The following is a 25592-nucleotide window of genomic DNA, read 5'->3' as shown; positions in this document are numbered from 1 at the left end:
GCATTGTACTTCGTTGTCTGGTAAAACTGGATCCCAGTTCGGTGAGCAGGAAGATCCGAGTTCGGACAGCTCTGGGATGGCCTAACTAACAACATCAAATGAGGCCCTAAATCAAAATGTAATCTGCCTGTAGGGTCATGACTTGAGATCCGCTTCCACAAATAAGAATATTATTTAAGGGCACATGGAAATGTATTGGTGACATTTTATGCAGTGTTGTTATGGGAGAGTGCCAGTATGCTAACGAGGAACTCATTGTAAATGACCTGTTGTTGGATGTGATCATTATGAGACCTGAAATTCTCTTGCTTCTTTCTGCACATCTCTTGCCCTTTTCTACATTTTCGTTGCTTCTTTCTGCACTTGTCTTGCATCTTTCTGCATCCTTCTTGCCTCTTTTTGCACTTCTCCTGCTTCTTTCTGCACTGCTCTTGCTCATTTCTGCACCTTTATTGCTTTTTCTGCACCGTTGTCCCTATTTCTGTACCTCTCTTGCCTATTTCTGCAACTCTCTTGGCTCTTGCTACAGTTCTTTTGCCTCCTTCTGCACCTCTATTGCTTCTTTCTGTACTTCTCTTGCCTCTTTCTGCACCCCTTCTGCCTATTTCTGCACTTGTGTTGCTTCTTTCTGCACTGCTCTTGCTTATTTCTGCACCTCTCTTGCCCCTGGCTGCACCCCTGTTCCCTCTTTCTGCACCTCTTTTGTCTGTTTCTGCCACTCTCTTGCCTCTTTATGGAGTTCTCTTGCCTCCTTCTACACCTCTATTGCTTCTTTATGTACTTCCCATGCCTATTTATATATCTCACTTGCTTCTATCTGCACCTCTCTTGCCTCTTTTGGCACCTCTGTTGCTTCTTTCTGCACGTTTCCTGACTCGTTCTACATTTCTGCTGCTTCTCTATGCACTTCTCTTGCCTCTTTCTGCATCCCTCTTGCCTCTCTCTGCACCTCAGTTGCTTCTTTCTGTACTTCACTTGCTTCTTTCTGTACCTCTGTTGCTTCTTTCTGCACTGTCCCGGTTAGTTTCTGTACTTCTCTTGCAAATCTGCGCACCCCTCTTGACTGTTCTGCACCCATCTTCCCTCTTTTTTTCACCTCTCTTGACTGTGTGTATCCCTGTTCCCTCTTTTGGCACCTCTTTTGCCTGTTTCTACAACTCTCTTCCATCTTTCTACAGGTCTCTTGCCTCTTTCTCTACCTCTGTTCTTTCATTCTGGACATCGTTTGCTTCTTTCTGCAACCTTCTTGCCTCTTTCTGCTGCCCTCTTTTCTCTTTCGGCACCTCTCTTGCCTCTTTCTGTACCTCTCTTACATCTTTCCCAACATCTGTTGTTTCTTTCTGCTATTCACTTGCTTTTTTCTGCACCTCTCTTGCTTCTTTCTGCAACCCTCTTGCTTCTTAATGCTTCATTCGCTTCTTTCTGCACCTCTCTTGTGTCTTTCTACACCACTGTTGCTTCTTTCTGCATGTCTCCTGACTCTTTCTGCATTTCTGATGCCTCTTTCTGCACCTCTTTTGCCTCTTTCTACACCCTTCTTGCCTCTTTCTGCATCTCTGTTGCTTCTTTCTGCAAGTATCTTACTTCTTACTGCACCCCTCTTCACTTTCTCCTCACCCCTCTTACCTCATTTTGTACCTCTCTTCTTTCATTCTGCAAATTTTTTGCTTCTTTGTGCAACTTTCTTGCTTCTTTATGCATCCTTCTTGCCTATTTCTACAGCCAGCTCTTGCCTCTTTCTACAGTTCTCTAGCATATTTCTGCACATCTGTTGTTTCTTTGTGCGTTTCACTTGCTTTTTCTGACCCTCTCTTGCCTTTCTGCCCCCTCTTTCCTCTTTCTACACAACTCTTGCCTCCATCTGCACCCCTCTTCCCTCCTTCTGTACCTCTTTTACCTGTTTTGATAACTCTCTTCCCTCTTTCTGCAGTTCTCTTGCCTCCTTCTGCACATCTGTTGCTTCTTTCTGAACTTCTCTGGCCTCTTTCTGCACATCTAGCCTCTTTCGGCACCTCTCTTGCCTCTTTCTGTACCTCGCTTTCATCTTTCCGCACATCTGTTGTTTCTTTCTTCTATCCACTTGCTTTTTTCTGCACCTCTCTTGCTTCTTTTTGTAACCCTCTTGCTTCTTTCTGCACTTCTCTTCCTTCGTTCTGTACCTCTCCTGTGTCTTTCTACACCTCTGTTGCTTCTTTCTGCACATCTCCTGACTCTTTCTACATTTCTGATGCTTCTTTATGCACATCTCTTGCCTCTTTCTACATTTGTGTTTCTTCTTGCTGCACCTCTCTTGCCTCTTTCTGTACCCTTCTTGCCTCTTTCTGCAACTCTGTTGCTTCTTTCAGCAAGTATCTTACTTCTTTCTGAACCCCTCTTCACTCTTACAGCACATCTAGCCTCTTACTGTACCCCTGTTGCTTCTTTCTACACTTCTCTTGCTTCTTTCTGTACCTCTCTTGTGTCTTTCTACACCTAGTTGCTTCTTTCTGCACGTCTCCTGACTCTTTCTGCATTTCTGGTGCTTCTTTCTGCACCTCTCTTCCCTCTTACTGCACCCCTCTTCACGTTGTCTGCACCCCTCTTGCCTCATTTGCTTCTTTAAGCACCTTCCTTGCTTCTTTCTGCATCCTTCTTTTCTCTTGCTACAGCCAGCTCTTCCCTCTTTCGGTACTTCTCTTGCCTATTTCTGCATCCCTTTTCCATCTTTCTGTACCCCTCTTGCCTCTTTCTACAGTTCTCTAGCATATTTCTGCACATCTGTTTGTTCTTTCTGCACTTCACTTGCTTTTTCCGCACTTCTTTTGCTTCTTTATGCAACCCTCTTGCCTCTTTCTGCACCACTGTTGGTCCTTTTTGCACTGATCTTGATTCTTTTTGCACTTCTCTTCTAAATTGCTGATCCCCTCTTGCCTTTATGCACCCTCTTCCCTCTTTCTACACCACTCTCACCTCCACCTGCACCCCTCTTCCCTCTTTCTGTACCTCTTTTACCTGTTTCTATAACTCTTGTCCCTCTTACTGCAATTCTCTTGCCTCCTTCTGCATATCTGTTGCTTTATTCTGAACCTCTCTGGCCTCTTTCTCCACATCTAGCCTCTTTCTGTACTCCTCTTGCTTCTTTTTGCACTTCTCTTGCTTCTTTCTGTACCTCTCTTGTGTCTTTCTACACCTCTGTCGCTTCTTTCTGCACATCTGCTGACTCTTTCTGCATTTCTGGTGCTTCTTTATGTACATCTCTTGCCTCTTTCTACTTTTTTGTTTCTTCTTTCTGCACCTCTCTTGCCTCTTTCTGCACCCTTCTTGCCTCTTTATGCATCTCTGTTGCTTCTTTCTGCAAGTATCTTACCTCTTTCTGTACCCCTCTCGCCTCTTACTTCACATCTAGTCTCTTTCTGTACCCCTCTTGCTTCTTTCTGCGCTTCTCTTGCTTCTTTCTGTACCTCTCTTGTGTCTTTCTACACCTCTGTTTCTTCTTTCTGCACGTCTCCTGACTCTTTCTGCATTTCTGGTACTTCTTTCTGCACCCCTCTTGCCTCTTTCTGCACCCTTCTTGCCTCTTTCTGCATCTCTGCTGCTTCTTTTTGCAAGTATCTTACTTCTTTCTGCACCCCTCTTACTTCTTACTGCACCCCTCTTCACTTTGCCCTCACCCCTCTTACCTCATTTTGTACCTCTCTTCTTTCATTCTGCAAATTTTTTGCTTCTTTGTGCAACTTTCTTGCTTCTTTATGCATCCTTCTTGCCTATTTATACAGCCAGCTCTTCCCGCTTTTGGTACTTCTCTTGCCTCTTTCTGCATCCCTTTTCCATATTTCTGCACCTCTCTTGCCTCTTTCTACAGTTCTCTAGCATATTTCTGCACATCTGTTGTTTCTTTGTGCATTTGACTTGCTTTTTCTGAACTTCTCTTGCTTCTTTCTGAAACCCTCTTGCCTCTTTCTGCACCACTGTTTGTTCTTATTGCACTGATCTGGCTTCTTTTTGCACTTCTCTTCTAAATTTCTGACCCCTCTTGCCTTTCTGCCCCCTCTTTCCTCTTTCTACACCACTCTTGCCTCCATCTGCACCCCTCTTCCCTCTTTCTGTACCTCTTTTACCTGTTTCTATAACTCTCTTCCCTCTTTCTGCAGTTCTCTTGCCTCCTTCTGCACATCTGTTGCTCCTTTCTGAACTTCTCTGGCCTCTTTCTGCACATCCAGCCCCTTTCAGTACCCCTCTTGCTTCTTTCTGCACTTCTCTTGCTTCTTTCTGTACCTCTCCTCTGTCTTGCTCCACCTATGTTGCTTCTTTCTGCACATCTCCTGACTCTTTCTACATTTCTGGTGCTTCTTTATGCACATCTCTTGCCTCTTTCTACATTTTTGTTTCTTCTTTCTGCACCTCTCTTGCCTCTTTCTGCACCCTTCTTGCCTCTTTATGCATCTCTGTTGCTTCTTTCTGCAAGTATCTTACTTCCTTCTGCACCCCTCTTGCCTCGTACTGCACATCTAGCCTCTTTCTGTACCCCTCTTGCTTCTTTCTGCACTTCTCTTGCTTCTTTCTGTACATCTCTTGTGTCTTTCTACACCTCTGTTTCTTCTTTCTGCACGTCTCCTGACTCTTTCTGCATCTCTGTTGCTTCTTTCTGCAAGTATCTTACTTCTTTCTGCACCCCTCTAACCTCTTACTGCACCCCTCTTCACTTTGTCTGCACCCCTCTTGCCTCATTTTGTACCTCAGTTCTTTCATTCTGCACATTTTTTGCTTCTTTGTGCACCTTTCTTGCTTCTTTCTGCATCCTTCTAGCCTCTTTCTACAGCCACCTCTTCCCTCCTTCGGTACTTCTCTTGCCTCTTTCTGCATCCCTTTCCATCTTTCTGCACCTCTCTTGCCTCTTTCTACAGTTCTTTAGCATATTTCTGCACATCTGTTGGTTCTTTCTGCGTTTCACTTGCTTTTTCTGAACTTCTCTTGCTTCTTTCTGCAACCCTCCTGCCTCTTTCTACAGCCAGCTCTTCCCTCTTTCGGTACTTCTCTTGCCTCTTTCTGCACCCCTCTTCCCTCTTTCAACACTACTCTTGCCTCCGTCTGCACCTCTCTCCCCTCTTTCTGTACCTCTTTTACCTGTTTCTATAACTTTCATCCTTCTGTCTGCAGTTCTCTTACCTTCTTCTGCACATCTCATGCTTCTTTCTGTACCTCTTATGCTGTTTTTGCAACTCTCTTGCCTCTTTCTGCAGTTCTCTTGCCTCCTTCTGCACCTCACTTGCCTCTTTCTGTATATCTCTTGCCTCTTTCTGAACCACCCGTGCCTCTTTCTGCACCTCTCTTGCCTCTTACTGCACCCCTCTTCACTATGTCTGCACCTCTCTTACCTCATTCTGTACCTCTGTTCTTTGATTCTGGACATTGTTTCTTCTTTCTGCACCTTTCTTGCTTCTTTCTGCAACCTTCTTGCCTCTTTCTGCTGCCCTCTTCTCTCTTTCGGCACCTCTCTTGCATCTTTCTGTACCTCACTTGCATCTTTCCGCACATCTGTTGTTTCTTTCTTCTATTCACTTGCTTTTTTCTGCACCTCTCTTGCTTCTTTTTGTAACCCTCTTGCTTCTTTACGTACCTTTTTTGCTTCTTTCTGCACCTCACTTGTGTCTTTCTACACCTCTGTTGCTTCTTTCTGCACGCCTCCTGACTCTTTCTGCATTTCTGGTGCTTCTAAATGCGCATCTCCTGCCTCTTTCTACATTTTTGCTTCTTCTTTCTGCACGTCTCTTTCCTCTTTCTGTACCCTTTCTGCCTCTGTCTGCACCCCTCTTGCCTCTTACTGCACCCCTCGTCACTTTGTACGCACCCCTCCTGCCTCATTTCGTACCTCTGTTCTTTCATTCTGCACATTTTTTGCTTCTTTGTACACCTTTTTTGCTTCTTTCTGCATCCTTCTTGCCTCTTTCTACAGCCAGCTCTTCCCTCTTTCGGTATTTCTCTTGCCTCTTTCTGCATCCCTTTTCCATCTTTCTGCACCTCTTTTGCCTCTTTCTACAGTTCTCCAGCATATTTCTGCACATGTGTTATTTCTTTCTGCACTTCACTTGCTTTTTTCTACACCTCTCTTGCTTCTTTCTGCTTCCCTCTTGCCTCTTTCTCTACCTCTTTTGCTTCTTTCTGCACTTCTCTTGCTTCTTTCTGCACTTCTCTTGCTACTTTCTGCACCTCTCTTGCCTTTTTCTTCACCCCTCTTCCCTCTTTCTGCACCTCCCTTGTCTCTTTCTGCTCCTCTCTTGCCTCTCTGTGCACTTCTATTGCCTCTTTTTACATATTTCTTACTCTTCCTGCACCTCTGTAGCTTTTTTCTGTACTTCTCTTACTTCTTTCTGCACAATCTCCTACCTCTTTCTATATTCAGTAGATCGGGACGTAGTGCGCGTAGTCGCGCTACGCGAAGACGTTCTCGCACTACGCAAGCTTCGCAACCGTGCGTAGTTGCTTGTCGGACCTGTTTACATGCGTTTTTCTTGTTCGGCAGCGCGTTGTGCATGTTTGGGGCGCTGTCTGCGTGCTCGGGGGATCATAGCTCGCGAACTTACCAATGCAGTCGGCTATGGGCACGGCCATCTTGTTTTTTCAACTGTCCCGCTTGCATTGCCTTATTTCCTGTTCCGGGTCACGTATAACGTGTTCGCGTTGTGCATGTCTTTTTCGTGAACGCTATCTACTTGTTCGGGACGAAAAGTGCGTGTTCGCGAGCAATATCGCGCAAACTTACCCACGTGGTGGCGATGGACGCAGCCATCTTGTTTTTCACTCTATGCTATGGTTCTTGGCCTAGTTTTCTATCCACCTTTAATCTTTGCAATCCTTACTTATTTTCACTGTTTTTCTCACTTTTTTTATTGATCATCTCTGTCTCTCTGTCCCTAAGTTTATATTTTGTGATTTATTTCTACTTTCGCTGTGTTTATGTTACTTTTCTACTGTATTATTTTACTTCTTTCTTCAAGCTCCTACTTCTTTCCCCTAACTTTATTTTTTCCTTCTTTACTTTTCTGCCTCCACCTCAGAACCATGGTCAAGGACAGCAGTACCGGCTCCAAGGGCAAGGCACCTGCGCCCAAGAGCCAGTTGCCTTGCGGCAGAATGCGCCCTGCAGGGGTGCAGGCCCAACAACTTTTTGCAGAGGCGGAGGTGGCCGCCCTGGTTTTTTCATCCAGTGCCACCTCCCCTTGACCTTGGCAGCAGGGGGCAGGCCAGGCTCTGGGTAACTTACCCAGGAGCGTCACCACCGGTGGGCGAAGGTGCGCCTCGGGGATCCTGTGCACCCACAACCACCTGGCCCACCCGTGGTCAGACATCCTGAACGGACCTGCTAGGTATCGAGGTTCTGGGGCTTGGTGAGTAGCTAGTAATATATAGTAGTATACGTATTGCGTATAATTCTTGGTTGAATAACATGATTACTGGTGCACTTAGTTACATTGCAGGTCAAATCCATTTCAAAATCTTCTGTGATTGTATGACACAGGTGCTGCTCGGCACTTCTCTTACTTGTTTGTAACTTTGCGCTAGCTTGGGCTGATTAATGATGTTAGAGTTTACTTTAGAGAACTGAAGTTAGTTAATGCTATTGCTAGAGTCTAGTCCTTACATTGTCCTTCTGTGAAATAGTGGTGGATGGATAATAGTTTTACTTAATATTAGTTCATATTTTTTTACGGTCTGCGTGACGCTTCCTCTGTCACTTAATGCATCTTACCCCAGTCCTCCATATAACCTTTTTGTAGTTTGTTTAGTGAGTGGTAGGCTTAGCAATAGCATTGTCAGTCAGTAGCAGAACAACATACGATGCAACAAACCAACAATTTGGTGTATGCACAAATTTATGCATGTGTCCTCCATCTCATCTATGCATTTTTGATGGCAAAAATAAAATGGAAATGCAGACTTACTGAACAATTGGCCTGTCTGGAATAGGTGGTGTAGGTCAGGTGGTAGTTAGGCTTCGTTAGTATTCTGAAAACAGAATTATTTTGGAACATTTGATTAGTGTTAATATATCTAGACAGTCCGTGAATCCTGCAAGCCAGTAGTCATTTTGATTAGATAGGTCAAGTTTATTGCAATTGTTGTTTCCTAAAATGTTTGAGCGTTTTTTTAATGATGTATTTGTTTCACAGCTCTCAATGTTTCTCTCTTTCTTTATTATTTCTTACATGATCAGCACCCAGGGGCAAGAAGACGGGGTCAGAGTCGGCGGGACAACCACCAGAGGAGCGCTCCTCTACCGAGGATCCTGCTGCTGGCCCCAGTAAGTCCTACAGGGCTTATATTAACAATTATATTTCCCTAACTTTTAACGCACCTTCTTTTTTCCAAACTATTAATTACGATTCCTAATTCAATTTTTAAAAAACGTTTCTTTGATCTCCATTATCTGATTTCCAAATGTTGGTTATCCCTGCCTTTCAGTTCCTTCAAACTGCCTCTGCTATGACTCTCTGTACTACTACTATTAGACTGTCTTTAGCTAAGCCTGCCCTGTTGGTCACTCTTTAGTTAAACTTTTCTTTAGAATAAAGCTGTGATAGAACAATATCTGTAGCCACTGGGCCCACTACTGTCCTTTGCGTTGTCTTCTTTAATCTCTAGGCTTTGACAATTCCCACCAACAAAATGCGCAACCAGATGTTTGTCTAGTATTTTTTGTTAGGATAGTAGTACATACTACTACTGTTGTGGGTATTCTGCACAGCCACATATAGAACTATGCACAAGAAAATAGGATGTTGGAGATGGGAGGTTGGACCTTACTCATACCTCAGTCAGAACTCAGAACCCACAATTCCCTGACCGACTAGCTACAGTGTCTCATTAGTCATTAGGTCCCGAACCCCCACATGAAGATACCCAATGATTTTATTGCACAACTCAGAACATAAAACCCTTTCGCTCACTCACTCGTGTAAGTCCACAAAACCACACCAAATACCACAGAGTCTATGTGTAAGTTCAAAAGGTTTAGTTTTTTCAAATAATAACAAGCTTTGTAAGTTGTTCCAAGAAGTTACATCCAGCTCCAACATGGAAAATAAATAAGATTAAAACACTAAACATTTGTACAACTAGTGCATGATAGAGATCTGTGTGAATTCTGGGTGACCCCTCACCGTTGAACGTATACTGGTTACATGCATCTTTCGTAAGCTCTGCAAATCTCAGGTTCGTAGAAGGGAATCTTTGGCCTATTATGAGATAAATGGGGCACGTTAGACAGTATAATACAATTATGCAAAGTTTTTGCAGTCATGCCAAAAAGAATAACATTATGGCCTCAAAGGCATCTTACTGTGCAAAAAGCTGCGAGGTAACATGCACAAAAGAGTAGACATGAATCTGAAATGGTTACATGGCTCAGGCTAACTTTCCAAAGAGTATAGTAGGAGTAGAGATGAGATGCCCTAGGGACTATATAATAAATAATACTACTAATGTCTGTCTACTGACTCTACTGTAGTACACAGTTTTGACTAGTGATGATTTATGTTGTACTTTAACTGTTTTTTTAATCTTCCTTCCTGGTGAAAATGAGTAAAATAGGGGGAGGTGTACAGGCATCTAAAAAGGCGTAATATTTTTTATAGGTGCACTACCAGTACCAACCACCAGTGCCGGCGGGGCCAGCGGCGATGGCAATGCTGCCATTTAGGAGGTGGCTGGAGATGCGGCACCTGCAGGAGCACCAGGGGGGGAGAAAGCAGCAGCGGTGGGCTGTGGTAAGTTCTATTCATTACTTATTGGCATTACTAGCTGGAAGGGGAACACTTCACTCACTGTACTGTGAGACTGATTGAGTAAGTATGAACTTGAAGTTCTTCTGAACACTATACAAAGGTTAAGGAAGACATCCTTTACTTAGCATTACCAATGCATTAGCAATAGCTTTACCAGCGTGAGTTGAGTAACCAATGGTCTCTTCTATCAGACTCCAACTCAGCTGTGAAAGTTATGGAGAAGACTAAAAGTCAGATCAGATGACCTTGATGGATGTGTTGAACAAAAAGGGAAAGAACTTGGGTGGAAGGAGGAAGGACAGGCAAGATGTAATACGACTAGCAGAGAAGGATACTTTGGAAGCAGCATGCAGGTGGCTGATAGGAATCAGATGCATGGGTTGTTAAAGGATGGGTGGAAGGTAAAAGAAGATGCCTGCCTGGGTGTGCGACACAATATGGGTGGATAGTGGATAGCAAGAATCATCAGCGGTATTTGTGTGAAACCCAAAGCCAAGGCAAGGAAGGAAGGAGTGGATACATGGGTGGTTGTTGGTGAAAGTGAAACCAGCTAAGGATTGTTAAGTGATACATATAACAAAAGAATGATAGACATTTACTTTTAATGGATGGATGCCCCCTGAATGTATTCATCATAGGTGGAGACTGTCACTGGATGCAGACTAGAGTCTTACTTTGAAGAGAATGTAAAAGAAACTGCGCCAGAGTAGCAAAGCAGAGGGTCATATATTTATATAAAAGTAGGCTTTCATTTCAGAATACAGTTGATGACTAAGTAGTTTGCAAGCACATCATATATATATTATCAAGCGCTTTCCTCTGACTCCAAGGACCGCTTGCTACCTATGTTAATTTTTTTTCGATTGTGTCAGCTCAGCCAACCTGCAAAGGGTGGCTTATCTGTTGGTTACACAATCAATGCCTAACGGCTAGAGTGGTCGACCTCGAATCTGGGGAACCATGTTTGAGTCTTGGCAATGACGCAGAACATCCTGTGATTCTGGGCAAATCACTTAGGGGCAGATTTATGATAACTGGCGCATCCCCAGGGATGCGCCAGTTATTTTGCGCCACTGCTCCGCCACCCATGGTGCGCCGCATTTACAGTGCGGCGCACCATGGGGCAAAAACGGCACAGATGCGTGACGCATCTGTGCCGTAAAGGTGGCGCATTGCTGGAGTTGCGTCGCAAGCTCCAGCAAGGCTCGGGGGTGCCCCATCTATACAATGCTGCGTCAAGACCTACGCCTGCTTCAAGCAGGCGCAGGGTTTTGACGCAGCATTGGCCTGAAAGTGACTGAGTGAAATCTTATAGATTTCACTCAGCCACTTTTGCGAGGCGCACCTGCCCCGGAACGCCCACCCTGCGCCGGAACGCCCACAAGTGGCGCAGGGCTTTACAACGTGACGCATCTGTCTAGATGCGTCACGTTGTAAATGGGTCATAGGGATGCGCCACGTTACTGCCCCTTAATCTCCCCGTGCCTAACAATAAAAATGAATCTGTCCTCATGTAACGCAACTGGTGCTATGTAAAGCGCTCTGATATCCAATACTGGGTCAAGTTCGCGCTATATAAAACTCAGTAAAAATAAATAAATAAATAAATAAAGTACCTTATGCATTAGCGGTCGGTGGTGGGAGTGCTGGTGGGTTGTGATGTGGGGAGTGGGAGGGGCAGGGTAGGGGGGTGGTAAACTATGGATTCTGAATGCAGTGCGCACAACACATTTTTTAAAATGTATTTATATGTTTACTTACCAGTAATTGTCCGCAATCCATAGTTTGCTCCCCCTCACCCTGCCCCTCCCCTCGTCACCGCCCGCCAGCACTCCCACCTCTGACCGCTACTGGACTGATGTGTCATTCCATATAAGCAATGATCATTGGATCAGAAGTATATTATATTATTATTAATCTGCCTTTTTGTAGTCACCAGGGCACAGTGAAAGTGAAATTGAGAAATTGCCCTTCATGTAACAGGGAGAGTATGGCCAGTGCCACCCGTAATCGAAAAATATACGAGCTTCCCCAACTGCAGCTTAATAAATAAAAATAATAGGCGTCTGCGTATTGACTCGTATGTTGGTCTTGGAGGCAAGCTTAGCTGACTGAGCTGACTTGCCGGCTACAGCCTACAACAAGGTTATGTAATTTATCCAAACTAGAGATAAGAAAAAGACTGGTGTTCTTCTGTGTACTGGAGTCCATCCATAGTACTAGGGCAAGTATAATGCCGTAAGAAAACTCCAACAAATGTTAGAGGCCGGGGAAGCAGGAGGATAGATACTTACCACAAATGTTATGTACTGCGCTTGCTAGTGCTACTTTGCCATTATGTGTTGAATTAATTTTGTGTTACTGTTTTGCTAAGAGTTTTGGTTACAATACTGTTTCTTTCTTTATAGATCCTCCTTCCCAAAAACCAACACAGAAGGAGTTGGCAGCCAGGGCCAGGAAATGGAAACTGCAGGCCATCTGTGAGGAATACCGCCGGCTGGTGGCTATGGCAGAAGAGGAGGAGGAGGAGGCGGCGGCAGCAGCTGCTGCCTCTACCAATGCCGCAGGCCCCAGCCAGGCCCCACCTGCAGTAGTACGGCGCCGCGGTCAGGCAGCGGCCCACCGCCACCATTTTTCAACATATGCTGCACCCCACATGGATGCAAATGTAAGTGTCATGCATTTCACCATAAACTTCTCCTCCGGATGGCACTTCTGGAGGACCAATTAGAGGAGCACGTCAAAATCCTTGTGGACCAACACCTGAAAGCCGGCTGACTGTAGATGGACCCTGTTAATTTGTCCCTTTTTTAGTAATTTTGTTGGTGGGTGGGTATTGGGTGGCGGGGTTTCTTATTTTTGGGACATTGATTGGACTTGGACATTGGTTGGGGTTAGGAAGAGGGGTGGGTGAGGTGTGGAATAGTCTACTTTTTGTTAGGAAAATAAATGTTATTTATTTATACTTACACATACGATGTTAATGTTTTGTGAAGGGGGTTACTGTTTCACGAATATATGTATGTCACAAGGTTTTCTTGCAGATTCAGGACAGCAGCCAGTGTTTGATTTAAATAATCTGCCAATTTTGCAACATGCAAACAGATAGATGCTGTACCCCTCACTGAGTTATATTTGTCCTACTAGTACTACCATACGCTCCTCCTAGTCCATTATACCTCCCAGCTAACTTATCTTACCTGTGATTGATGAGGATTAGGCTCGGCACAGCAATGGCTGCATGGTTTCCCAAGTGAATGGAGAAGATGCCACGGTTGTGGTGGTAGTAATAGACTCTGGCACCAGCATTTGAAAACAAAAAAAGAGACAGTCACTTGCCTGAGAGAGACTGTGGGAGTAGTAGAAAAGTACAGTACATAAGAAGACTGCCAAACAAACAATATTGCAACTGCTAAACTAAAGGAAAACATAATGGTGGTGGGGACAACCTAGTACAAGAAGCTAAGAAGTTAAATTGAAGTTGTGTTGAAGGAGTGACTTAACACAATCATAATTCATAAACTGTAATGCTGTAAATGCAATCAATGATGTATTTGGTGGGTCCCTTTGGAAAATTAACTGGCTTGTACATAGACTGAGCATGAGTGGGCAAGCAGAAGAAGATCCTAGCCCTGCCTCGTTGACATTTATTAGTGTTGCTTTCACCACATCTACCCCAGCAAGTGTGTGATCAATTGTTGGTGTACATTTAATGTAGTCACATCACACCTCATTATAAAATCACACAGCCCGGGGGAAGAGGGTTAGGCGTTGATGAATGGATGGGAAGGGGGTTTAGGGAAAGGTTTGACAAAGAAAAACAGTACGCATGGAAACAACAAAAGCAAAACAATATTTGAAGACGACGATGATCCACTATCCAATAAATCTATAAAGGGAAAAAAAGGAAATGCATGCATGAGGAAGATAACTTGATGGTTAATGAGTAGTACTTAACTACTACTACACAATTAGAAAGTACAGGGAAGTAGTATTATATGAAATTTGCCTTGCCTGTATGCGCTCATTTACTGATGTACCGGGCTGAAAGCTAGCAAAGAATATTAAAAAATAGTTGTAGGGAGCAATTAGCAAACAAAGTCACACAGTTGTAAAATGAATGAAGAAAAAAAGGAATCAAATTATTTAAAAGACGAATATGATACTAAACTTACTGTATTATCCAGGTCCGAATGTGTAGTTGTATCTCGTCATTCATCTTGATCCTCCCTTCCATGGACACTCTGCACATCATTCTTGGGTGCCGCTGGCTGGCTGATGAGGATTGGTAAGTTAAGTGTGAGTTGTTGCTCCAAGTATAATAGCACTGGGTAAAAGGCCGGTCTCTAAGCATTGATGGAAAAACACTAGGGGTATTGACAAATAAATTAATTTTAAAAAGCATCAATTACGGTGTAGTGCAAAAGACAAGACTCTCGAGCGAGAAGACTTTCAGACTGAGGAGGCTTGGATACATTGAGTCGACTCTACTATTTACACAGCATTAATCTACAACTGGACAGGAGCCAGCACAGAACAGGAACACGGCACCGGGCCGTGACCCAAACTCCATTTACCTTTTTTTTGACAGAGCCAGACAAAAGGCATATACAGCAACCTAGCATTTTTCAAATCAAGTGACTAAATAAATGCCCCACTGTCAGTCATCATACCACTATTCGACTCCACCACTGCACGGAAATGTAGCCTAGGTCTGCTGTGGTTCTTGTCGAATGGTTGTGTTTACCTTTTATGCCAGTTCATGAAACGCTGTTATACCATCAATCATCTCAGATCCAACTGACTGACTGTGTGCAAAGATAGTATGGTCATCATCATCATGGTGTGGTACGTGTATGTGTTTTCTAACAGACCAACACCAACTTAGTCTGTACTGAGTGACTCAGATTAAGTAAGTCCAGACTGCACTTGCAGTAGTAGGAATACAATTGGTTATTATTGAACAACATGGAAACATTGACAATCACTTGAGTCACTTTTACTTTGTTATTATTTTAACTACTAGTATAGTTCGACTTCATGCACATTTACTCAGAGTCAGCAAGCATCCAATGCAATGCATCGCATTATTCATTAAACATATACCTGTCTTGCTCTTCTCTTTAGCTGTCAGATCAGAGATGCCGAGCCTTCTGAAAGTGATGACGAGTTTACTTCAGATTTGGATGCCTGCCCAAGTTCTGACAGTGAAGAGTTATGTATGCCTGCAGACAGAGCTGGTACCCTTAAGACAGTGATGAGTTTAGGATTGGAAACAAAACAGAAGATGGCTATAGTCACGTACAGTTAACTTGTTATGGAGGGACTGTTAGAGGCTACATTATTGTACTATTCTCCATCCAATGTCTGGCAAGATGGAAATGTATTTAGGGCGAGTCAGGAAGATGGAGCAGGACTCTCACACAACAATCAACATTCAACAATCAACGGCAGATCTCCAGACCCTCCTTCCATCGACTAATCGGATCCCATATTCTCAAACAAAGTTGTCTCCCTCTCCTGCCCTTCCACGCATAGATTGCTTTTTCCAAGTTATAGGCAGCCAAAAGGTTAGACAGCCATATTTGTCATACCAGGGGTTTTTTATCCAACCAAGCTCTGGCTATACCTAATCTGTAGACTGCCATGGCTTTGAACATAAATTCCCGCTGGGAGATATCGGTCTCTGGACTGACCCCTAGTAGTATCCAGGTTGGTGTAAGTGTTATTTGTATACCTGTTGATCTATCTAAAAAGATCTCTACATCTCTAATAAGAGTATGCAATTGGGGACAGGTAGCAAAAATATGCACAATATCTGCTTCTGGAAATTTGCACCGAGGGCAAGAAATCCCCGCGGTGCCCCCCATTTTGCTATCCTAGCTGAGGTGAAGTATAGCGAGTTTAGAGTTTTGTAATGCCGTGCCTGCAAGGGAGCCAAGCAGAGAATTGTACATCCGATATCGAATGACTCCTGGAACCACTGTGGTTTGATACTCAATTTCTCAGCCCATTTGTTACTATATTTAGCTATATCCTCAGATTTACCTGCGGCTAAACATGCATAAAAGCTATTAATCGAACAGTCATCACCTTTCCTTATTTTATCCAGAATTTCATTACTACCAAACCCAGCAGGCCCTCCCTGTTTAGTATTCAAAAAGCTCCTAACCTGCAAGTATTTAAAAAAACTCCTACTGTCAATACCATATTTCTTAATTAGTTCTGCAAACTATACCACCCCAGTATCGTCCATGATATCCCCAATCTGTACTATCCCTTTATCAGCCCATCCGGCCATAGTTGAATCCGCAAAGACTGGCACTGGGAAGGATCTATTCATATATAGTTTTGTATATATATTATATCTCCCTAGTCCAGCTTTTTTCAAAAAACTATTCCAAATTTTAATAGCGGCGCTAACTGTCTTGAATCTCGTCCTCTTATAATATACAAAATCGATGTAATTCAAAAAACAGTTTTCCGCCTCGACCCCAGAACCGCTATGTAGACCGCCGTGGAGCTACTAGTAACCCTTTGATCAAGACCCCCACCCCAATCAACCCCGCATGTATTGTAGAGCCGCTGCTCAATAATATAGCCTAAAAGCAGGGGCACCCCAACTACCTCGCTCTCTAGGAAGGGAGATAAACCTGTAGGCCCTTCGTGTCTTGCCATGAGACCAGATGAATCTGTTAAGGATTGCCTCCAATGCATTAAACCACCTTGCTTCAAAATATAAGGGAATAGCTCTAAAAAAATAAAGACATTTTGGGAGAACCAGCATCTTGATGACATTGGTGCAACCCACAAGGGACAGATGCAGATTATTCATTCTTTCTAAGTCTACCCTTACAGTTGTCATTAGAGGAATCATATTATTCTACACCACATTATCCACCTCGGCCGAGATCTCCACCCCCAAGTACACTGCAGAACTGATGACTCGTAGATCATTACAGCATGTATACCTATTTTTCACTATATGGGTTTTATTTTTGTTTAATCTGTAACCTGAGACCTGCCCGAACAACTGAGCTTCGTCCTCCAGCTCCCGAATAGCTAAAGTCGGGTAAGATGTTAAAATAGCCATGTCATCCACGTAAGCTAGTGTTTTTACCTCCCTACCATTTGTCCTTAGAGGTGGGATATCGGGATTAGCTTCTAGTCTTCGCAGCAGAGGATCCAGGTATAGTGCAAACAATAGGGGCGAGGAGGGGCATCCTTGCCTAGTCCCCCTGTAGACCTTAACCACCGTTGAATACCCCCTATTAACCCTGATCCTAGCAGTTGGATCTTTATACAGGGTCTGGATAGCTTTTATGTATCCTTCTCCTATACCACACCAACTCATTGTTGCCTAGAGATAATCCCAGGAGAGCCGGTCGAACGCCTTCTCTGCGTCTAAAAACAGTGCTGCCAACGGGTCTCCCAGGATTCCTGCCACATCAAACATTGTGACTACCTGCCTGATGTGTTGGGTGGAGCCTTTGCCAGGGATAAAACCATGCTGTGATGGGCTGTCCAAACTCTCGATGATCCTTGCTAGCCTTTTTGCTAATATTTTAGAGAAGGTTTTTGCATCGGCATTCATTAATGTGATTGGCCTATATGAACCTGGAGCTAGCGGGGATTTCCCTTTCTTGAATATTACAATGATGTCCGCCCCTCCCCATGAATTCGGGATCACTTCCCCCTGCTGAGCCTGAACCATGGTGTTAAACATATCGGAACCCAAAACTCCTTGAAATACTTTATAAAATTCTACCGGGATCTGGTCCGGGCCAGCAGCTTTGCCGGAGAGGAGGCTGCTCAGAGCTACGGTGAGTTCCTCTAGCTGGATTGGTGAATCTAGATCCACCTTCTCTTCGTCGGGCAAGTTCGGAGGTTGAATAGCTCTGAGGTAGCTTGCTATATCCACTGCTCCCCTTCCCATATCCGGAGTATATAGATCCGTGTAGAATTTCCAAAACACTTCTCTCACCATATCTGGTTCAGAGACGGAGTTACCCTGCCAATCAATAATCTCCTTGATGTCAGATGAAGCTAACCTTTGCCTAGTACGTATGGCTAATATTATATGGCCAACTCTCTCGCTTAACTCATATGCATTTTCCTTATTAGTGAGATAATTCTCCGCAGCTTTCTTGGCAATATATTCTGAGGCTTCAGCCCTAAGCGCAATAATTTTTAGCAGATGTTGCTCCACTGGAAGTTGCTGCTGGATACCTAGGGATAGCTCTTCTTCCACTCTGAGGAGACATTTGCACAGTTCTTCTACCTTAGCTTTCTCCTTCTTCTGTTTATATAATGCAAAGCTCAGTGTCTCTCCCCTAATCCCAGCCTTAATGGCATCCCAGACCATCCCCTGAGCTGCTGTCCCCCTATTTACATCCCAGAAGTTCTTAATCCACACCTCCATATGCTTACGGTATTCCTCATCTTTTAACAATGCTCTTTCAAAAGTCCAATGCGTATCCCTTCTTTGAGCTTGACCTAATTTAATCGTTAGAACCAATGGGCTATGGTCTGACACAAACAGGGGGTGTTTTTCAATGTGGGAACCCGAAATCAAAGGGCTTGATACCACGAAATAATCTAGTCTGACCATGACTGTGTGGGGGGCGGAGAAGAATGTGCTGCCATCTATATGCAGATGTAACCTAATCCATGGATCTACTAAGGAATTATGATGTACCATGTCTGCAAGTGCTCTGTCTGTTTTCCTCTTCCTCCCCAAATAATGTCCCCCTGGTTTTGTAAATGAGCTAGCAAGGTCATGAAGGTTAAAATCGCCGCAGCAAACAATTGGCTCGGGCCATTGTGCCAGCTCTGTGTCTAGATATTGGAAAATATCGGGGTCATCCTCCGTAGAACCATTTAATGTGGCCAGCGTGAGTTTTTCCCCCTTGTACTTTATTTCCATCAGTATCCATCTACCCCATTGATCCTCTTTCTTCCTAATAATGACCACATCCCTGCCCCTACCCAACATCGCTACACCTCTAGTTATTGTCCCCTGTTTGGTGTTTGCCAATAGATTAAACCCCAGCTGCTCCAAAAGATATCCCTTCACCCCCTCTATGTGCGTTTCCTGTAGACAGACTAGGTCCAAACGCATAGTTTTAAGCAATGCAGCAACTCTAAGTCTCTTATTCGCATCGTTAAGCCCACATATATTAATCGATGCAATTCTGCATGTCATTAGAATACCACAAATGTCTTGCCTTCAAATAAAACTGACTCATCAAATATGCAAACAGAGTAGCAGCAAAAAAAAAACAACCATACTATAATGTGAGTACTGTAGAAACTGTGCGACCTAAAAGTGCCCCCCTATCCCGTCCCCCCCTTCACCCCTCCCTCCCCTCCTAGACCTCCCCCTCTATCGGCAAATAGGTCAAGCATGACCTATGTGTGGCAACTTTTGAATGGAGTAATCGCCACCCACCCTCCTCCCATGTAACACCCATGTGTATTTCTAGAACTCCTGACCCTAAGAAAAGAAAAAAAACAACCCAAGCCTAATCCTAACTTTAAGGCTACTGAAGCTTCTCCTTACTAGCCACCCTTTTGCTTTCTGAGCTTGTTAATATAGTCCTGGGCCTTAATTTCGGAGGTAAACATCCTTACATGGCCTTTTGCGATAATCTTTAATCCTGCTGGATATAGCAGGTATGCTTCATGACCTAGATTTTGGCATGGGGTAATTAGCTGTCTGAGCCGTCACCTTCACTCCACAGTGGCGTGGCAGAAGTCGGGCGTGCAAAGAAAGATACCCCTTCAAATGTGCGCCTTGCCTCTGGCCTTGCTTTATCCATTATCTCCTGCCTTGCGAGAAAGTTACCAATATATACCAGGAGTGATCTAGGCTTTGGATCTTGTGAGGCCCCATAGGTTTTCCTCTGCACTAAAGGAAAACGATGTGCCCTTTGCACTTCGCTTTCCCAGTTACATGTTGTGACCTCAGGAAACGCACCCTTAAGCATCCTAACCACATATGCCCTAGCATCCGGTCCCTCAAGTCCTTCTGCAACCCCCAAAAGTCTTATGTTGTTACGTCGGTGGCGATTCTCATAATCTTCCATTTTCCATTGCATGTCCTCTGATATTTTCTCCTGCGCTTCTTTAAATTCCTGCCAGCGACTAACATACTCTTCCAGTCTGCCTGTCCTCTCCTCTAAATGAGAAACTCTGTCTGCCATTTCCTCATATAGTTTATTCATTTTCCGCATGGAGCTCAGGATCTTTTTTGCCGCCACTTTAGCTCTGCGACTTTCAGATCTAGCCTCAGACTGCATCTGCTTCAGAGTTGTGTATAATAAGTCTAGTGAGGTGGTCTGAGGAGTATTCTCAATACCCCCTCCCTCAATCTGAGGGCCTTCAGCTGCATCCTCTTGATATAACAGGGAGGTTGCCAAGTAGTCCCATCAAAGCTTTGAGTCCGAACCTTCCGCTGATGGGCTATGTGGGGAGTTCATTTTAGATTTGGTCTTCTTTCTAGTTTTTTGAAAGTTTTTATGTCCTGGAGGAGCTTTCTGGACAGATGATTTTGTTTCAACCTCTGAGCCCGAGTCTGTAGTTGTCGACAAACTATCATCTCCCGCCTCGCTAGAGAGATAAGAGTCCGACTCCTCGTTTACTGAAAAAAAGCATTCAGCCTCCGGTGTATCTGGGACCCCCCCTTTGCGGGGGTTGGGACATTCCTTCTCCTCCCCCCCTCAATGCCTGCCTCGATGCTTGCGCTGGCATTCCCGAAGTTATTTCCCCCAGAGAAGCCTGCCGCCCCATTAATTGTACCAATAGCCACTTTGCAACTGGTTTCCAGGATTTCAGGGTTTTCAATATTGTTAGCTTTGGTTATAGAGACTGCCCCCTTACTTGTGTGCTACAGTTGTGGGCTCCTAGCGGGTCTGGAAATGTCATCCTCTTGCATTTCCCAGCAGCTTCTTCTGGTGTAGCAGTAAGAGCAGCATCATCGACATGCGGCATGCTCTGACTCTGCCTCCGCTGTTGCTCAGCAACAGCTTTCCCGGAATCGTCGGTTTGAACTGCCTCGTTCTCTGCTGTGCTATCTGTCGATACAGAGTTCTCTGTGGCTTTAGCTGGAAATGCCTCCTTTAGCGTAGATTGTCGAAGTTGCTTGTCCTTCATGACTGCTCCCGCTGATCTTACTCCGGTGCCACCGCTAGCGATGTTTTTCACGGAATCCCTTGCCCCTCGGGTCTCGGCCCCGACACCATTACCACGGGATATATCTGTTTGCTTTCCCACGTTTTTCCTAAGTTGTGCTGCAGTTCGTGAAGCCGTGACTGGTGCCTCCTTGCTATCCTTACCGCCGCTTGCTGGGGGAGGTCGCTTTGTGGGATCCATCTCCTTCTGCTGCTGCTTGATTCCTTTTGGTGCCATCACAGCGCCGTCCTGCAGATGCCGGATCCTGTCAGAGAGGGAGCTCAGAAGTCGGTAAGTCAAAAGTTGCACAATTCTATGTATCCAGTGCGAGGGGGCCAAATTCTGTAACCAGTAGGAGAGCTCAATTGCCCCAATCATGCCAGCATTCTTATGGTCAGGTTAAACCTTTGGGGAGAGAGTGAGCTGAGTGCGACTGTCCTCTGCAGCCAGTCAGCGGCCATCTTGCCTCCCCGAAAAGATCTACCCATCCCTTTCTGTAGAAACCAAGCAGCTATTTTTTTTGCTGTGTCTGATGAATCAGATCCTGTTGGTGCTGTTGTTGATGTTATTGGTAGTGTTGGCGACTGCTGAGAAGCAAAAGCACTGCTCTCATGCTCTGAAGAAGAACTTGACTCTGGATGCCCTCTAGTACTTGCACTGTCCTGGGCTGGCACTGGCAGGCCTCTAATTGAGAACCGTTCATTTTCCAAACCAGTGGCTTCCTCAGCTATTAAAGTTTTGTACTTGGCAACATCCGCTTCTGGAAATGGAATTACTGCAATACTGTTCAGAAATAATTTTTACCGTGGATCCAAAATTGTGGCAGTAATCCTTGTATTGTCAGATAAGCGAATGGCTAAGGCGTTCGCCAAATAACATGCGTCTACTTTGTCTTCCACACCTTCGTATGTTTCAGACACCTCCTTCAGCTAATGCTCTATCATGTACAACAATGGGATAGCTTGGCCCATAGTACAGTCCTCCCTGCTGACTGCACGTGTGAAGACCTCAAAAGGAAGTATCACATCTGTCAGGCAGTTGATGAGGTCTCCCATTGCCAGATTTCAACGTCATGGCTTTCACAGAAGGATCCCCTAATCTTCTTGTCATGACATAAGCATTAAGTGGTATGTACTGCTCAAAGAGACGATCAAGCATGTAATAAGTTGAGTACAAACGTGTTGGCACCTCTTGGATGAGTGCTTTGACTGGCATTGTATGCTCACATTCAATGACCCTTAGCTGCTTCCGGGCTTTAAAAGAATGGTTGAAATGTGTGCATATTCTTCTGCAGGTGGTCAGTAAGTTGCTGACTTTGCTTTCATTTTTCAGAAAGTCTTGAACAACAATGTTAATGCAGTGTGCCAAACAAGGGGACCCTGAAATAGCCACCATCTTTCATGGCCTTAACTATGTTACTGCGATTGTCCATGGCAACAAAACAAATGTTAATCCCTCTTGGTCGCAGCCATTCAAAGACCTTGCTGTTAAACTCAGCCAAAATGTTTGCAGCAATATGAGATTTCTCCATAGCAAACATGGCTACAGTTGCGTGTCTGCGAGTCTCATTAAAAATCTCAGCAGTGTCAACGCCTGCAGATAGCTTTTCTCTAACACCTGAAAATGAGATCCAGTATGCAGTGATGCACATGTAATCAGTGGCTTGGCAACTGGTCCACATGTCTGTTGTCAGGTGGATACTATGAACAACACTCTGATGTAAGGCTTTTCCAAGCAATTCCAGCACGTCGTGATGTAGTACTGGAACAGCAACTCTGGCAAAATAGAGGCGGCTGGAAACGTCCCATTTTGGGCAGATAGTTGTCACAAATTCCAGAAAACCCACCCCTTCAACAAAAGAAAAATGGAGAAGTTCCATTGCTAACATTTTAGCCAGCTTCGCATTGTACAAACGTGCCATTGCGTGGTTGCGTTTGTACTTTCCCTCCTGCCTAGTAAACATGCTAAGATTGGTACGCTGCGTGTTATTTCTTTCTGTTCGGCTCAACGCAGCACTTTGCATCGCCGTACTCCTTGGTGTCTCCGGCTGACTCTTACTCTTGTGCCACTGAGATGTTGCTGATGTGGATGATTATCATTAAAAACAATTTTAATGATGATGACTGATTTTTGAAATGATATACAATATGACTTTAGCAATGTTTTGATATTTGGATTGCTTTTTCAATAAATTCATGAAATTTTAAGTTTTTGTGTTAAGTATGTGCTCATGTTGATTAAGTAAATATAAGTCTGTACATTTGGTAACCCCACAAAGACTTTACTAATTAGTAGCAGGTAAGGATAATTATCCTGGATAAAATTGTGGAAAAGGAAACCTTTTGCTTTTGTTCTACATCGACCTCCATAAGTGTAAGGCTTTCTGAAACCTTCCTTTTCCCTAGCCTGGTCTTGGGATGTGTCTTCCTCTCATGCTCATGCGGCTCCCAAGTGAAATCTAGATCATCAGAATGGATGCTTGATGAAGAACTTGATGGACTAACCCTCCTTTTCCTTGGGGTGGATTTGGAAGTCAATAGATCTCCTGCATGAGTGGCTTCCTCTTCTTCTTGCTTTGCATGAGGCTCAATTTCCTGAACTGCCCCAACTTCGGGAGGAACAACAACGACTATTGCGGGTGGTGGTTGCGATTGTTGTTGTTCACCACTAATCTGCTGCGTTCCCTCATGCGTTGATTGTGTACTACTTTGAGATAGGTCAGGCTCAGCATCACTGCTTTCCACCTTTAGGTTGGCTACCTCTTCCACACTCATCTGCTTGGGTCTGGGTTGGTGGGTTGGGCCCACTGATTCGAAGGTGCTGCCCCCAGCTTGCCCCCCGGACACCGCTGCCGCAGGTGTACTTTTTGGTTTCCCAAAAAAGGTTTTGGGGTCAACACCAGACTTAAGTGTCACTTCCTTCTTCTGTTCTTCCTTCTTCTTCTCAGCAACTTTCTTGGTCTTGGAGGACCTGGTACCTGCTTTCTTTTTCCCCATCTTCTCCAGATGTCAGCAGCACTCGGTTGCACAAGTTGCAGAGATGTCTGGTCAGGTCACACCACATGTCACGTACAACAGAAGGACGTCTGTCTGGCAGTACAACGGGCGATGAATGATGACAGACACCTCCTCCTCAGTCTTTTATGCACCTACAAGCAAAGAAGACAGAAGAACATTAGTCAAATGTGGAATTTGTTGTGCTTTAATTATAATTACTAGTAGTGTTAGTACACTCAGTAAGAGTAAGAATAGCAAAGAACTAAAATACAAATGTAGTGGAAGTGGAACTTGTTTGTCCTTAATTTGTGCATCATGTCGAATGGATGCAGCATCAGTGACCTGCAGCAGATAGCAATGGGGTTGGAAACAGTAAGCCAACAGGAACAATGGAAAGACACACAGGCCTATGTGGCAAAAGCAAAACAGCACACTACTACTACCACCACCACGGCTCCCAGCCACATGGTCACTCATCACAGGCACATGGGTAAAGCCCAGAAAACAATGATCTCAAGCAGGCCTTTATCCCTATATGGCCAGACAAAGGAGGGTGCCTGTTACACATCACAGCTTAATGCAAAAAAGAAAATCCGCATGGCTAAAAAGGTTTGAAAGTTACACACCAATAACACATACAACAAAGGCATTTATTAACACACATCCAAAAAAACAACACCCCAAAAACCACATTTGGGAATTCAATCCAATGCCATCCATGCCCTAAATGATCTTTAAATTCAACAGACAACATAGGAACAGCTACATCAAGCACCCCCAATGACTACCTCTGGGACTCTAGGCCTACTGGCAGAATAGGCCACAAAAATGGAGGCCTATGGTAAAAGCACAGTGGAAGGTCACACAAAATAGCCGCCACCACATGACCTGACCACCCACAATAACATGAAAAGAAAGAAAAGAAAGACAATGCATGCCTATGGCAAAAGCACAATGCTTGGCTTCACAAAATGGCCGCCAACCACATGGTCAGCCCACCCTCAAACAACAAAGTACATACAAAGGACAGGAACAGGAAGTTGAGGTCTCTGGGGAACTTCCTTCCTCTTTTAAAAAAAAAAATGAAAACAGAAAAATGACTCCATGCTCCAAACACTACAACCAAATGACAACCTGAGGAGTTATTTTAGCAAAATGAACAAAATCATCATTTTCGAGAAGGTTTTATGCAACTCGAGACATATTGCTCGTGAGATTGCAAATTTGGCGTGTTCGGCAGCGCGAACTGTACAAAACGTCATTATCGGGTGCGCGAGAACGCAGATTGAGTGCACGAAAAAGACAGAAATTGTAAGGTCGCGTTGTCGCACTGTGCAAAGTTACCAAAACTACGCGAGCTGAAGTCCTTTGGTTACCTAATGGCAGAAAATGCCCTATTATTTAACACACACCCAAAACCTGAAATTCCACCCCAAAAACCACATTTTGCAAATCAATCCAAAGCCATACATGACAAACACCACAAAAACAGTTGTTTAACTTTCATTCACCCATGATGACTTGAGTAGTACCTCTGGGCCTACTGGCAGAGTAGGCCACAAGCTTGGAGGCCTATGACAAAAGCCCAGTGGCTGGTCCCACAAAAAAGGGCCACCACCACATGGCCAGGCCACCCACAGAAAGTACATACAATGAACTCAGG

This window comes from Lissotriton helveticus, chromosome 1_1 (genome assembly GCF_964261635.1).
Source record: "Lissotriton helveticus chromosome 1_1, aLisHel1.1, whole genome shotgun sequence".
In the NCBI taxonomy this organism is placed as follows: domain Eukaryota; kingdom Metazoa; phylum Chordata; class Amphibia; order Caudata; family Salamandridae; genus Lissotriton; species Lissotriton helveticus.
The sequence above is the reverse complement of the archived record's forward strand: the minus strand, read 5'-3'. Positions refer to the sequence as shown.